The following is a 15862-nucleotide window of genomic DNA, read 5'->3' as shown; positions in this document are numbered from 1 at the left end:
TCTCTCTGTAACTCTATCTTTCTAATAAAATAAAAAATTATCTTCATCTATGGTGGTCAGAGTTTATTTATTTGAAAGGCAGAGTTACAGAGAGAGAGAGAGAAAGAGGAAGAGACAAAGAGAGATTGGTCTTCCATCTGCTGGTTCACTCCCCAAATGGCCACAACAGCCAGAGCTGGGCCAGTCCAAAACCAGGAGCCAGGAGCCAGGAGCTTCTTCCAGGTCCCCCACATGGGTGCAGGGGACCAGGTACTTGGGCCATCTTCCTCTTCTTTCTCAGGGGCATTAGTAGGGAGCTGGATTGGAAGTGGAGCAGCCGAGACAAGAGCAGGCACCCATATGGAATGTCGGCACGGCAGGCGGCAGCTTAACCGGCTGCGCCACAGTGCCGGTCCCAGCAAACAATTCTAAATTCAACGTTTTGCTCCCCCAAACACAAGGACACCCTTCGTATTTTAGATAAAAAGGGAAATTGCTTAGAGAGTGATTATTTCTGAGCCTGACCACTCCCTGGTGGAGGAGTGAGGGGGGTTGTGAAAGATGCCCACTGCTTGTGTCCTGGGGATTAGGCAGCCACTGTGGGCAGAGTGTGGGCTGGGAGGGAGCTCTGGGCCCTTTTACTGTCGGAGCCTGTGAGCCCTTGGGGGCATGGCAGGGGTGGGCAGTGCAGGTGCACAGACCTAGGTGCCATCAAGGAAACCCTGGGGGTCCTCCTGCACACATGGGCTGGTTGTAAACTCAGCAGAAAAAACAAACAAGGAATTTGTCACTTGTACATGAGAGAGAGAGAGAGAGAACCACCTGATGTTACAGAAAGATTCTCTCAAGCGAATGGCCACGTCGCTGAGCACAAGGCTATTTCTAGAGCAGCTGTCACACAGGTGACGTCGTGCATCCCGGGCTCCCCGCCAGGTAGGGGGTGGCCTGTGTGGTCAGTCTTGGGGATTGATGGCCAACTTCCAGGATGCAAGACCTGAGTCTCCAGCCGGGTCCAGTCTACTAGCTCTCGTCGTGTTTTTTTCAGGGCCAAGGGTCTACGATCCGAGGGCTGTGAAGAAAATCCGGAAAGACTTGGGTACCAGCGGAGGACAGTCCCCACTGAGGAGAGGTCCTGGGAGAACGAGGGACCCCCTGCAGCTCCAGGGGGCCCTGCGTGTCCTGCCTGGGCAGACAATCACAGGCGTCGCCAAAGCCGTCATCTGGACGGGAGGTCCGGGGAGGTGACTCCTTGGACCCCATCAGGGCCATGGGAAGAAGCCCTGTCCGGCGGATTCAGGGTTGGGGATGGAGCTGGTCTCATGCTGAGCACGCACAGGTCCAGATAAGCAGCAGCCAGGACCAGGAAGAAGCTGTGCTTTATCTGCAGCGGCTGTAGGGGCAGAGCCAGGAGTGCGCAGGCTGAGAGAGGCAGCCCTCCTGGCCCCATTCCCACCAGGCTTGACTCCCCATGGCTGGGGTTAGCTCTGGGCGAAGCAGAATCCAGCGCCAGGCTGTGTTGCTGGCTGTGTGTTGCTTCCTGGTCCCGAGGGTCTCCCCGGGCCTCCAGACCCCCTCCTCATCCCCCACCCTGTGCTCACTGCAGACAAGTGCCTGAACCTTCCACCCAGGGAAGACGGGGTGCCGAGCCAGCGTGCGGTCGGCCGGGCTGTGGCCAGCCGGTCGGCAGCCTACCTCCCCAGCGCGAACACGGCCTTTCCCAGCCACCGACGTCTGAACCGGAAAGGAATCCGGAGAGAACCACAAGGCAACCGCTACTGCGTTGTCAGAGTTGAATTGCTGCCTAATTAATCACGGGGATGAAATCGGCTCATTTTACACAGAAGCAATTCCGATCTTTCACGCTGCGAGGAGAACACACAGGTGCTTCGATGCCGTGTGCATTATGAGACTCAGTTGGAAAACTTAGGGAGAACGTTACCTCCTTTTGGAGTCAACAAACCTTTCTAAGCGTGTGCATTCGACAAGGCCAAGCAGAATAAGAATGGCAGGGGTCTAGCTGTTGGGTGCTAGGAAGAGGAAGCCGTGCGGCAGGTGTGGGCTGATTCCCAGGTGCAGGGACTCCTGCCGAGGCTCCAGGCACCCCCAGCTGCCCGCCTGGGACCTCGGCCTCCTAACATCTCTGCCCACAGGTCCTTGCCTTCCTTCTGTCGGCTGACGAGCTGTGGTCCGGGTCCCCCGGCGGCGGTGCAGGTGCCTCTGCTGGGAGCCCTGTAGCGTGGCCCTCCTTTACAGCTCGCTGCTGGTCGAGGCTGAGTCCTTCCCGGGCTTTGTGAATTCGGCCTTTTCTTCCAGGTCGGGGAAAATGATTTTGATTACGTATTTTTTAATAAAACTACACTTGATGGTTTGACCTTTCAAGCGACTTCTGTCTTCCATGCGAAATGTTTTTCTTACCCCTTTGGGTTCTTGCGCCGAAATCAACGTTTATTAAACGGCGCTGAAAGATGCAGTCATTTTGGGCTTTCGCCTGATGCTTACTATGCTAATCACGGTCCTATTATCGTCGATCAAACTTTATTTCCTTTCATTGCGTGTCGGAGGCATTCAGACAGGCTGATAAGCACCCTTCATCTTCCGTGGGAGCTGGGAGCCCAGCGGCCCAAGAGTCATTTTCCATCTCGGCTTCCTACCTGGGCTGGCCCGCGGGCTCGGCGGGTCGTCCCCACATGTGCTGGGCTCCCACCAGCTGCTGGGGTCACCGCCTTCCTGGCCTGCTGTCTCACAAGATCCTGCTCCATGTCGGGGGGCTCTGGCTACTGCCATGTTTACAGGAGAAAGTCTTTCCTGGCAATGCTCGGCCCCCTTCCTGGAGCGGTCCTGGGCACAGAATGGCTAGGCACGGTGTGGCCAGCTGGTTGACCTGTCCATTGAATTACGCAAATTGACTGCTGGCAGGTTGCTGGGAAAAGTGGAAGTAGGTGTACGGGCAGCTCCTGAGAGAGACTCAAAGAAGCTTCCCCAAAGCACACACGCTCTGTCTCCCTTCTGTAGAGCAGGTGCAGAGCTCAGGCTGTGCTGTCGCCCCGGGCAGCTCCTGGTGCTCTGTGGAGCCACACCTGCCGCCGCCAGGACTTCACCCTCGCTGCAGGAACTGTCCCAGGAAGTGGGAGGGGTGGAGGCCCGTGAGAGCCAGTCCCACCTGGAGCCTCCCAGGGAAGGCGACCAGGATCCAGTGTTGGGGGTGGGGCTTGGGAGCACCCCCACTCTTCCATTCGTCCCAGGTTTCTGGAGCCAGGTCCCTGTTGGGAGGCAGCCTTCTCACATCACGGAGGGCGGGGGCCTTCTCTTGAGGACGCACCCAGCCCCTGCCCACCTGTCATGCGGGCTGGACGTATGGTGGGACCTAAAGCAACCGCACCTGGGATGCTTCCTATGCGAGGAGCATGGTGCTTCCTGGGCGTAGCGGGGCGGGTGGGGGTCTAGCGGGCCTGGGGGCACGGCAGAGGGGACAGACAAGCCCCCCGCCCCCCAGGACTGCACCACTTTCCAGTCACCTTCCCTGGGAGGCGTCCCATCAGGGGCCCAACCCTGGCTTTTCCTTAGGAGACTCTCAGCTCTGGGGTGTTCTCCATTCAGCCATGTGGGGGCGCTGTGGAGCAGGCACAGAACTCACCAGCCGGTCCACAAGCACCGTAGCCAGGCTTCCTGGTGAGCTTGGTAGTGCCCTTCCTGTCCCCATTTCACAGATTGGAAGACTGATGCAGAGAGATAAATGCACGACCCAGGGTCATAGGGACAGTAAGTGGGCAGGGTCTGGGCCCAGATGTGGGAATCAGTGGGTTATAGCCCTTGTGGGGGGGGTTCCACGTAGAGAGAACAGACCATGAAGCCCCAGCAGGGCAGACGGGCTCAAGGGCTCAAGGCTGAGGCCTAGCGAGAGACCAAGGCAGCTACGGGCTCACCCACAGCTGCTCTCACGATTTGAGGGACGAGTTGATTGATTTCAGTTTCGCAGGAGTGAAAAGAAAGAGTTCCAATTATCATGTGGCTAGACTCATTAACAAGCCGCTTTGATGGAAGTGGGGTTGACGGATACACGTGTGTCGGGAGAAGCTATTTCCAGAGACTTGATAAATAACAAGTTATTACGATAGTATAATTATGTCAGGAAATAAAACAGAGATGGGAGCACATGTTCACAAAAGATGGTTTTGAGTTGGAAGTCGCCCATTTCCTGTGGGGCGGGCCCAGCCCGGGGCGGGGGTGGGGCCCTGGATCTACTCCGTGGGGTTTTGCAATGGGAGCTAAGGGTCGCTGTTGCGGGAGCTTAGCTTGGCCGGGTGGATTTTATTTATTTATTTAAGAGGCAGAAAGATCCCAACCAATGGTTCATTCCCCCAAATGCTTGCAACGCCTAGGGCTGGGCCGTGCTGAAGCCAGGAGCCCGGAACTCCATCCAGGTCTCCAGCATTAAACTGGAGTTAAGAGTTGAACCCCAGCACTCTGTACTGGGATGCAGAGATTTAACCACTAGGCCAAACACCTGCCCCTTGGATGGTTTCAAAGCGCCGGGAGAGTTTCTGTCCCTAGATGAAGGATTTTGAAGATCCCAGGAGCACCAAACCCTGACCTGTGGAGGCTGGGGGCCACATGTAGGTTTGCAGGACAGCATTTCCTTTGCATACCTCAGTGCGTGTGCACGTGTGTATGCACGGATGTGTGCGCACGCATAGCACAATCGTGGGTGGGCGTGTGCACTTCTGTGTGTGAATGTGTCAGCCACGGCCTGCATTCTGAAACATGTGTAGCTCCATCCAGGGTTTGAAGTTGTCCGTTAAATACGTGCCCCTAAAATGAGCCTCCAGGAGACTGTCTTGGTGACTTAGAATTCTTCCAAAGCAATACACAGTTTAGCACAGTCACGCACAAGCCCAGAAGAGAAGGCATCGATTCTGTCTCACCCTCCCTCCCTCCCTCTCTCCCCTTCAAAGTACTCAGATATCTGTTGTCTATCACTGTCTTCAGTGTCTTCTTCTTTTTTTTTTTTTTTTTGACAGGCAGAGTGGACAGTGAGAGAGAGAGAGAAAGGTTTTCCTTTTGCCGTTGGTTCACCCTCCAATGGCTGCTGCGCCCAGCACGCTGCGGCTGGTGCACTGCGCTGATCCGATGGCAGGAGCCAGGTGCTTCTCCTGGTCTCCCATGGGGTGCAGGGCCCAAGCACGTGGGCCATCCTCCACTGCACTCCCTGGCCACAGCAGAGAGCTGGCCTGGAAGAGGGACAGAATCCGGCGCCCCGACCGGGACTAGAACCCGGTGTGCCGGTGCCACAAGGCAGAGGATTAGCCTAGTGAGCCACGGCGCCGGCCTTCAGTGTCTTCTTTTAATGAAAACTGTGCAAGACAAAGACCAGAGATGGGAGAGAAGTTAGCAAGCAGCAAGGTTGGGCAGCTCCAGGAAAAATTGTCCCCACAGCACACTCAGACCCCACAGCATTTGGCCACCTCGTGCCCTTGGTTATGATGTCCAGGGTGGGCCTGTTTGGCGCACGTGCGGAAGGCAAAGCATTGGCACCTACTGTTTGTCCTCAGAAGCTCCAGTGCCCAGCTTTAGGCCCCTCCTCTCAGGATAGGGTGAGGGCTGTGGGTGGGAGGGGCTCAGTGGGGTGCAGTGGAGGGTGGGGTGCAGGATCCAAGAGCAGGGAGCCACCAGGTCCAGCCCATTAGGGGACCGGGGCACAGTCACACAGGGGCAGCTGTGGGCTCCGGGTTCCCAGCTCGTCCCGCGATACATGACTTGCAGCAGGTGGGAGAGAAAACCCAGCAATTGCAGGTGGAACCTGAGAAGTTTGGGGGAAACAACTTTGTGTCAGGCCCCAGAGGACGGGGAGATCCGGGATGGGTCTGTGAGGAGGTGGATCTGCCGGGAACGGGCCTGGGGCCAGGGGTGCAGGCGGGAGATGGTACGGGGATGGGGGACAAGGGGGCTGTGGGAGAGGGCAGGTGGCCTGAGGTCACTCTTCTCTTGCATGTCCCCTCTTTGGTGGCCTCATGGGGAGGCAGAGGCTGGCCCCTCCGCAGAGCCACACCACAGGCCGCCCGCAAGGCCCTTCCAGGCTTGTGGCTAGTCTGTGTGGGCAAACTGGCAAGAGCTGCCTTTGCTGACACAGGCCCCACCTGTGGCTCAGCACCCTCTCTGGTGATGGCCGTCTGTGGGTGGGCGCGCAGGGCCACCCTGAATGTTGGAGGGGACGTTCGGTTAAGAGTTAAGAGTTGAGGGCCGGCGCCGCGGCTCACTAGGCTAATCCTCCACCTGTGGCGCTGGCACACCGGGTTCTAGTCCCGGTCGGGGTGCCAGATTCTGTCCCGGTTGCCCCTCTTCCAGGCCAGCTCTCTGCTGTGGCCAGGGAGTGCAGTGGAGGATGGCCCAAGTGCTTGGGCCCTGCACCCCATGGGAGACCAGGAGAAGCACCTGGCTCCTGCCTTCGGATCAGCGCGGTGCGCCGGCTGCAGCGCGCTGGCCGCAGCGGCTATTGGAGGGTGAACCAACGGCAAAGGAAGACCTTTCTTTCTGTCTCTCTCTCGCTGTCCACTCTGCCTGTCAAAAAAAAAAAAAAAAAAATCCCAGGAGCACCAAACCCTGACCTGTGGAGGCTGGGGGCCACATGTAGGTGCTCAGCTGGCTGCGGCCCCAGCGCTCCAGGAACGTGAGCTGCTTTGCAATGAGCGCAGGCAGCCAGCGGTCACGGTGCTGGGCAGAGCCTCACTGCCTCCAAGCAGCAGGTCCCGTCCAGTCTGGGAAGGCGAAGGAACGGGCAGCCCGGGCTCCAGACACTCTGCTGTGCACGCTGCTGTCACTATGACCTCTCTACTTTGCAGGGGAGGAGGCCGCGGCCTCACGACTGGAGGCAGCACTCGAACCACCCTCCGTCCAAGCTGTATGTGTGGGAGTGTGCAGGTGCTCCCGGGGCCAGGATCCAGGCAGCAGGCTGCCCAGGGCTTCTTGGCAAGGCTGGATTGGGCTGCCGAGTCTGTGCTGAGTCCAAGGTGCATGCATATGGCAAGGGGCTGGTCATGGTGAGGGGTCCCCCGGGGACGCAGGCTGGCTGGGCAGGCATGGATGCCAGGCCTGGTGGATGAACTGTCCAGTCTCATAGCCTTGCCACCTGTGCAGGTGGCCTTGCCTCTGTGCCTCCAGCCCTCTCTCCTGGAGAAGGGGCAAGGGGAGCTGAGGCTGTGGTGACCAGCCCCCTCCGGAGAGCTCAGGGCACGAGTCCCCCCACTATCACTTCCGGGTTTGTGGGGCCTTGTGGGGCTGGCTTATCCCAAGGGCTGTGTTGGTTTCTAAAAAGCCAGAAGTTCTTGCTTTTTTGTGTGTGTGCGCCATTTTTTCAGTTTTTTTTTTTTAAGATTTATTTATTTATTTATTTGAAGGAGTTACACAGAGAGAGGAGAGGCAGAGAGAGAAAGAGAGAGAGGTCTTCCATCCGCTGGTTCATTCCCCAATTGGCTGCAATGGCTGGAGCTGTGCCTATCCGAAGCCAGGAGTCAGAAGCCTCTTCCAGGTCTCCCATGTGGGTGCAGGGGCCCAAGGACTTGGGCCATCTTCTACTGCTTTCCCAGGCCATAGCAGAGAGCTGGATTGGAAGTGGAGCAGCCGGGTCTCGAACTGGCGCCCATAGGGGATGCCAGTGCTTCAGGCCCGGGGTGTTAACCCACTGTGCTACAGCGCTGGCCCCAGAAGTTCTTTCTTTGAAGGCGGGAGGGCGTGGCAGCTGCCCAGAATCTGGACTCCGCCCTCAGGCAGAGGAGCTTGGGGTGAGAGGGGTGGGTGCTCAGGATTGCCAGAGGTCATCAAGGTCATCACCAGGTTCAGGAGCACCTGTCTCAGAGACCCCCCCCCCCCCCGGGGCAGAGCTGGCCTGGGGCAGTGCACGGCCCCCAGTGCAGCCTCACTGGGTGGGGTGGGGGAAGCAGTGGGGCGTGAGGAGGGGTTTGTTGGGCTCCTCCCCTTCCCAGCTGGCCTAGGCTGCCTCTCGCCCTCACTCTGCCCAGGGCCCATGGTCTACACTCTCCTCTGCCCGCTGGCCCCCACGGCCTTGCCACAGTTCCTGGAGAGGCTCCTGTGCCCTCCCTCCCCACGGCGAGTGCTCCTGGCTTCCCTCAGGGGTCTCCTCCTCCAGACCTTTCACGGCTGCATTATCCTGGCACTCTTAGCTCGTGCTGGTCCAGGCCGGGGTCACCAGGACACCGTCAGGTCTGGCTGACCAGTTATGATGCTGTGAGATCCCTGCTGTGCCCACGCAGGGTCTGGAGCCCCTTCCCTGGGGACTGCTACTGCCAGCCAGCCAGCCACGAAGGAGCCCACAAGGGCTTCTCGCCTGACGACTCCTGGCTGGTGACTGTCCAAGGGCAGGAGGCCTGGGGCTGTGCCCGCCTGCCTTTGAGTCACGGGCAGCCTTGTAGCCACCCCGCCACCTCCTCCAGCTCCTAGAGTCACGATCAGCACACATCATGGCTCCGAGTTTCTAAATTCAGTCCTGACTCATTTCTAAATGCTTTGGATGCCTTGTCTACATTGTAGCATCCCTCGACTGTCCTCCTGCAGCTGCTGATGAGACAGCCCCAGAGACGGGAGCCTTGGGAGTCAGCCCTGAGCCAGCCTGGGGTGAGGCCCGGGCGATCTCCACTCCAGAACCAGAGGCACACAGTAGGACGCACAGGCCGACCCTGGGCTCCTGCCCAACCCCCTTTGTCAGAGCAAAGCTGTTTCCTAAATGGGCCCTGAAGTGACCGAAGCCCCCGGGCCACGCTGGAGTCCCCTGTGTCTTCTCGTGGCATCTCAGGGACAAGGGTTTTCACTCCTTCTCCCCACTGGCAGCCACGGGGGGCTTTCTCCTGTCGCCCCCCCCCTTTGTGGGCTCCTATCCTTAGCTCCCAGGGGCACACATGTGTGTACATGTGTATCAGTGTACATGTGTGCATAAGCATGCACAAACGTGTGTTTACATGTGTGCACATGCTCAGTGCAGCGGGCACTGTTTGCATATGTGTGGAAGTGTGCACGCATGGCTGTGGGTGCACCTGCACGTGTGCGCACGTGTCCACGTGTGTCGGTGGGAGATGGAGGGTACTAGGGGAGCCACCTCAGGGGACCGCCTGTCTTTTGGGGAGAGTAAAGACCTGTGTGCTTGTCAAGGATGACAGCTCCTCTCTTCTTTGGGAGTGGAGCAGGGCCCAGAGGGTGTGAACACTACATGGAGTTGGGGGGCCAGAAGGCGGGGGGAGCCCAGGGCGGGAGAAAGGTGGGGCCAACCCTCAGCCCTTCCTTCTGCAGGGCAGCAGGACACGGGAAGTGCGGAGGAGAACAGGACCATGAGCCACCCACCATACCCCGGGCACTTGGGGTTCGCGCTGCTTGGGCTGCAATGGTCCCTCGTGGAGTGGCAGCCATCAGGCTGGGTAGCAGTTCTGGGGAGCCCCACCACGTGAGTCTTACTCAGCCAGTCCTGGAGCTCCTGCTCCCTGAGGGGGGAGGAAGAGGCTCCAGGGATCCTAGAGATCTTGGGGGGTCGAGCGGTTGATGAGCAGGAAAGGAAGTGGGTGGGCAGTGTTGGCTGGGGACAGCCCTGCTCCAAGAGTCCATGGTGGGCATTGTGGCAGGGACCCCCGAGGTCTCCTGGGAGGGCCTGTGACTATGACCGGGCCTATTCCCCACCACACACACTGGCCTTGGACCGGGTGCCCAGAGTTGGAAGGGATCTGTGGTCTGCTGGCACCACCAGGCTTTGGGCCCCAAAAGCGTGCAAGCCGACAGCAAATGCTACCCAGGGGACGAGCTGTGGGAAGGCTCTGGCGCAGCCAGAAGTGTTGCTAAATGTGTCACTGCAAGCTTTTCTGATGTCAGCCCGGCCTGAAATAAACACTCGAACACCTCAGCCTCGCGTCCCCCTACCTCTGCTGCTGTCAGGGCTACCCCGTCTCCCCTGAGTCTGCACGGACCGCCCTGAGAGGTCGCCACCCACGTCTTCGTGTGCTTAAGAGCGCACTGGTGCGCGGTGCGAACTGCGGGCACAGCCGGGGCAGGGAGGGGCGCTCCCCGGGTGAAGGAACGCAGAGGTGGGCGGGACCACGCGGGGAGAACCAGGAAGCGCACGCGCGGCGGGGTGGGGGGGGGGGGCACGTCAGGCTGAGCTTCTGGGCTGGAGGTGCCTGGCTGCAGGTGCAGTGGGAACTTGGTGCTGTAGCTGAATGCCAGGGCACTAGGCAGGTGCTGCCCTGCCTTCGAGTGGGTGAGCCCTGGGCAACCTGTGCCTTTCCCTGCTGGGCCCGCCCATCGTCTCCTCTTCCAGCCCCTGTGGCCAGTGCTCAGGACCTCCCCCTCACAACGCCACCCCCACCCCAACCCCATCTAGAGGCCTTGCTTAGCTTTGGAAGAAGCCTGGACACTCTCCTGCCCAAAGACCGCCGCCTCCCAAGAGCAGGCCAGAGCCGAGACAACCCCTGTGCCCTTCCCCTCTGGGACCCTCGCATGCCGGAAGTGGCCTGATTCCGTGTGCAATGGAACAGAGTGTAAGAATGGAGCTCCCAGCTTTCAGGGGTGCAGTGAGAGGCGTGCCTGGGACTGGGGTCAGAGATGCTTCAGGGTGGAGGCCCAGGCAGGAGCTCAGAGCGCCGCAGAGGAGAGCTAGTCAGCCCACTGGGGCTGCCATCCCTCCGTCTTGCCCTCCTCCATGCTCCTGGCTGCCCTGGGGCCAGCACAGCTCAAAGGCGAGATTTTCCATCTTTCCCTACCTCTGCCGTCGGAGAAAACAAACCCGTTGGTGTTGTGCTTTCCACAGCGCCCGGCGCCCGGATCTGAGACAGGTGGGCATGTGGCAGGTGTTCCTGCCATGTGGGAGTCCCAGGTCAGGGGCTGAGCCAGGCACGCGTGTGGAAGGCATGACTCTGGTTTGCAAGCAGTGGGTGTACTGGGCATGGCTCCGGTCAGGGCCTGTACCCCTATATCTCAGTCATGGGACGGGGGTCTCCTTTGGAAGCGGGGGGGTCAGAGAGTGTTTGGCCAAGGGAAGTTCACAGAGAGAGAGACAAGTGCTTTGGCTCTAAAGAGCACCCAGTGTGGTGAAGCCTGCCATCTCCCACCGGGGCCAACATGGTACAATCTAGCTGCTCACGGCATCAGCACCCAGCTTGTCACAGGGAGCTGGCTTTAAAATCCAGCAGGCCAGCTGCAAATCGATAGGCTTATTAAAAAAAAAAATCTCTAGGGGTGGCGCTGTGGCCTAGCGGGTAAAGCTGCCGCCTGCAGTGCCGGCATCCTGTATGGGCTCTGGTTCAAGTCCTGGCTGCTCCACTTCCGATCCAGCTCTCTGCTCTGGCCTGGGAAAGCAGTAGAAGATGGCCCAAGTCCTTGGGCCCCTGCACCTGCGTGGGAGACCCGGAAGAAGCTCCTAGTTCCTGGCTTCAGATAGGCGCAGCACCAGCCGTGGAAGCCAACCGGGGAGTGAACCAGCAGATGGAAGACCTCTCTCTCTCTGTCTCTCTCTTTGCCTCTCCTTCTCTCTCTGCATAACTCTGACTTTCAAGTAAATAAATAAATCTTTAAAAAAAAAATCTCAACCCCAGACTTAGGTGTAACAGCTTCGTTTCAAGTGGAGATCCCAAGTGACAGAGACAAAGCAGGGCAAGCTCAGAGCCGAAGAGAGAAATAGAGACGGAGATGGGGGAAGAGAGTGTGGGTGTGCCAAGACTCCCCATTAGAACCGAAGAGACCGAGGAGGGAGCCAGAGCCCACGTAGCAGGGCCCAGGAAGCCGAACCCAGCCCTGCCTGGGCCCACGGGGGCCGCCTGCTCCCTCACGGTGTCTGTCCCCAGCTCCTACCTCCTCTCAGCCAGGCCACCAGCCCTATCTTCCCTAAACCCATGGCTGCCTGGAGAGAACGCGGGGTGGGGGTGGAGGTTCATGTACTCGGGCCCACCCGCGCCCCACACGTGTACCCCAGCGCCGCCTGGGCCCACCGTGGAGAAACTGCCGCCTTCCTGAAAACCCGCCTCAATACCCATCCACCGCGCACAACCAAAAAAAAAAAAAAAAAAGCAAATTACATAAACCATCTGGTTTGTCTAATCGCTGGAGCGACATGAATGGCTACGACCAGTTTCTAAACAAATAGCCAAATAAAATGAAAACCAGCCATTGTTAAAGAACAAAGGTATAATCAAATTCTAATTTTCTATTCCAATAAACATCTTTGAATTAATGCCTATTCTGCTAATTATGAAGGTTTTTTATTAGCGTTCTACTTGATTAATAAAGCACAAAACACAGATTACATAGAAGACTGCTGTCGTTTCCCGGTGGTTTCGCGCATGCATTTAAACTCCAGGGCGAGGGAGGCAGAGAGGAGGAGAAAGGCAGATAGCAGAGAGCCAACAGGCATGCAAATTGGCTTTTTAAAAACTATTAAATTGGTAAGAAAAAGAAGGAAGCATCCTAGAACCGTCCTGTTTACGTTGCCCGGTGAAATGCATTTGACTGAAATCTCAGGCCTCTTTTGCAGGGGTTTGTGGCAGAAGAGCGGGACCCGTGGCATTAACTTGGGGTCCTCGTTGGCAGATGCTCCCGCCAGCCTTGCAGGAGCTGGTCCCTGCACACAAGTGTCCTGTTGCAGCCCATGCCGGACCGCAGCCACAGCCCAGAGAGGACCCAGGGTGGCCACAGGGGCCGCGGTGGCTCGCCAGGCCCAGGACTGTGTGACCTCCTTTTTCAGAGGCTGGGAGGTTCTGTTCCAGCACCAGTTCCATCTGAGGTCAGGTATGCACTGCTGGGGGAACACTCCCTTCCCAAGGCCAGTCTGCAGCTGAGAGGTAGGCCGGTGGGGGTGGGGGTGGGGACCGGGCAGGCGGCTGGAAGAGTGACAGCAGGCTTGGGTGTGACCCTGAAGGAGCCAGATTGAGAGTCAGGCCCCAGTGACCATGACAATAAATACCTCCCTTGGCTGGTGCCATGGCTCACTGGGCTAATCCTCCGCCTGCAGTGCTGGCACCCGGGTTCTAGTCCCGGTCGGGGCGCCGGATTCTGTCCTGGTTGCTCCTCTTCCAGGCCAGCTCTCTGCTGTGGCCCGGGAGGGCAGTGGAGGATGGCCCAAGTCCTTGGGCCCTGCACCCCATGGGAGACCAGGAGGAAGCACCTGGCTCCTGGCTTCGGATCAGCACGCTAGCTGGATTGGCCATTGGAGGGTGAACCAACGGCAAAAGGAAGACCTTTCTCTCTGTCTCTCTCTCTCACTGTCCACTCTGCCTGTCAAAAAAATAATAAAAAAAAAAGGTTTGTATTCTCACCATTAAGATAAGCGTGGGTACATGTCTTAGGCAGAGAACTGTAACACACAGATCTTTCATTTTTCTTTTTGTAACATCATGCCTAACCCCCCTTTTCTGTAGTCTTAAGCAACAAGTGCATAAAAGTGCATCATTGAATTGCTGGGAAATGAAGCCCCAGACCACTGAGATGGCAAATGGAGACCCCAAAGTGAGCTCCAAATCCAGGTGAGACTTGGGGGGAAGGAACCAGTCACCGCAGCGTCTCGGCTGAACTCCAGACTGCGGCTTCAGAGCGACTGCGGTGTCCTGGACACAAATTCATTCTGTCTGGGAGCCCTGTGCACAGCCTGCTGCTGCACGGCCACTGCCTGCTGTAAAGTGGGGTGACCGGGCACACCTCCCCTCTCTGGCTAGTCTCCTGCTCTCTTTAGCCTCTCAAGGGCTGGGTAATTTCTTAGTTAATCTTGAAGCCCTTCAAGGCAAGTCCCACGCCGCCCTGCCCCATGCCCTCCCTACCCCACCCTGAGTCAGGGTCATGTTGGAATCCACCAGCAGCTGCCGGGCACCTGGGGTGGCAGAAAGCCCTCCTCGTGGTTTGGGGCACTGACACCCTCTGATGCCAGCCAGGGTCCCCATCCCGAGTCACACACATCAGTCGGGAAGAAAGTCTCATCCCGACAGCAGGAATTTTAAACAAGTCCCCATTGCCTAGCCAGAACTGAAACTCAACTCTGAGAACGATGCTGAAATCAAAAAGCTGTGTCCAAACTGGCGCACCTGTCTGGTTGGAGAGATGCCAAAGGACCCTTGGCACTCAACTCCACTTTCTGCGGGAACATGCACCCTGCTCGCTACCTCTCCTAACTTGTATATTTTCATCTCGTCTTCCACGTTACCATGGGTGTTCAGATGTACCCAGTCCTCTATTTAACTCATTGAGTTTTTTTTTTTTTTTTTTTTTTGACAGGCAGAGTGGATAGTGAGAGAGAGAGAGACAGAGAGAAAAGTCTTCCTTTGCTCTTGGTTCACCCTCCAATGGCCGCTGCGGACAGTGCGCTGCGGACAGGGCCATCCTCCACTGCACTCCCGGGCCACAGCAGAGAGCTGGCCTGGAAGAGGAGCAATTGGGACAGAATCCGGCGCCCTGACCGGGATTAGAACCCGGTGTGCCCGTGCCGCAAGGCAGAGGATTAGCCTAGTGAGCTGCGGCGCCGGCCGACACTGAGTCTTAAGTTGAGCTATGAACATGCATCCTCTACCCTTAAAGTGATTTCTCCCTTTTGGTTTCATTTCTACTTTTGTTTCTTTCTTTTTCAAATCCAGTTTTTCCGCCATGCTGTTATCTGCCTGTCTTTCAAATAGTTGAAGCGGATTTTATTCCCTTTTCTTATTGGTATCTGCGTTTCTGCACCCTAGATGTCGCTCCCCGATGGTGCTTCGTCACTTTTCACCGAGAGCTGATCTTCCCGGGTCGTCTCTTCTCTGGGTTGTAGGGTCCACACTGACAGGTTCTGGCCTTCACTTATCTGGGGGACCCAAGGATTTCAATGGGCTTCAGTCGGTTTTCAAGCCTCATTTTTCCACCTGGATTTCCTGTACCATGTAGGTGGAGTAGACTACGCCTGTAATAGGGATTTTTCTGTTTCCTGCTGGATAGTGCTACAGAGGGGTCCCCCACGTCCCACCCTGTGTCGTGTGGTTGTGCATTGGTCAGCTTGTGCTAACTTGCAGGAGCAGGTTGTGTAGGCTTATTATTATTATTATTATTGACAGGCAGAGTGGACAGTGAGAGAGAGAGACAGAGAGAAAGGTCTTCCTTTTGCCATTGGTTCACCCTCCAATGGCTACCGCGGCCGGCGCACCACGCTGATCCAAAGGCAGGAGCCAGGTGCTTCTCCTGGTCTCCCATGGGGTGCAGGGCCCAAGCACCTGGGCCATCCTCCACTGCACTCCCTGGCCACAGCAGAGAGCTGGCCTGGAAGAGGAACAACCAGGACAGAATCCGGCGCCCCAACCGGGACTAGAACCCGGTGTGCCAGCGTCGCAACGTGGAGGATTAGCCTATTGAGCCGCGGTGCCGGCTGTGTAGGCTTATTATTAAATAATACTCTAAATGGACAGTATTAAAACACAGGCAACAGCCAAACTTTCACTTTCTCATCATGTTGCCTATTTGACTGTCACCTGCAGCAGCTGTCAGCTCTTCCCGATTCCACCGTTTGTGCCCGCACTGTGGAGTTGCTTCCCACGGCCTGTACGGCCGCACCGAGATGCATCACAACCCTGTATTCACATCATGGAAATCAGCACACACCACACACCAGGGCAGCCCTTCCGTGTTTCGAGAAGGCGTCCACGAGGCTGGTCACGCTTAAAGGTGCACGCGGTGGCGTCTGTGGCCCTTCCACGGTGACAGGCACCGAGGTTGGGCGCAAAGGTGGCCCCCAGGGTTCCAAAACCACCATCCCGTCTTGCAGAAGTTGCTCAGGCGGTTGATGAGCGAGGTCCCGACCTATCCCCCTGTGGCCTCCTCCTGCCACTCGGACGCACGAACGTCAACCGACACTCACGTCGGAACTGCGCTCCGTCCCCGAGGGCAATCA

Source organism: Oryctolagus cuniculus, chromosome 7, assembly GCF_051225735.1.
Source record: "Oryctolagus cuniculus isolate XC-2025 breed Fujian yellow rabbit chromosome 7, ASM5122573v1, whole genome shotgun sequence".
NCBI lineage: Eukaryota > Metazoa > Chordata > Mammalia > Lagomorpha > Leporidae > Oryctolagus > Oryctolagus cuniculus.
The sequence above is the reverse complement of the archived record's forward strand: the minus strand, read 5'-3'. Positions refer to the sequence as shown.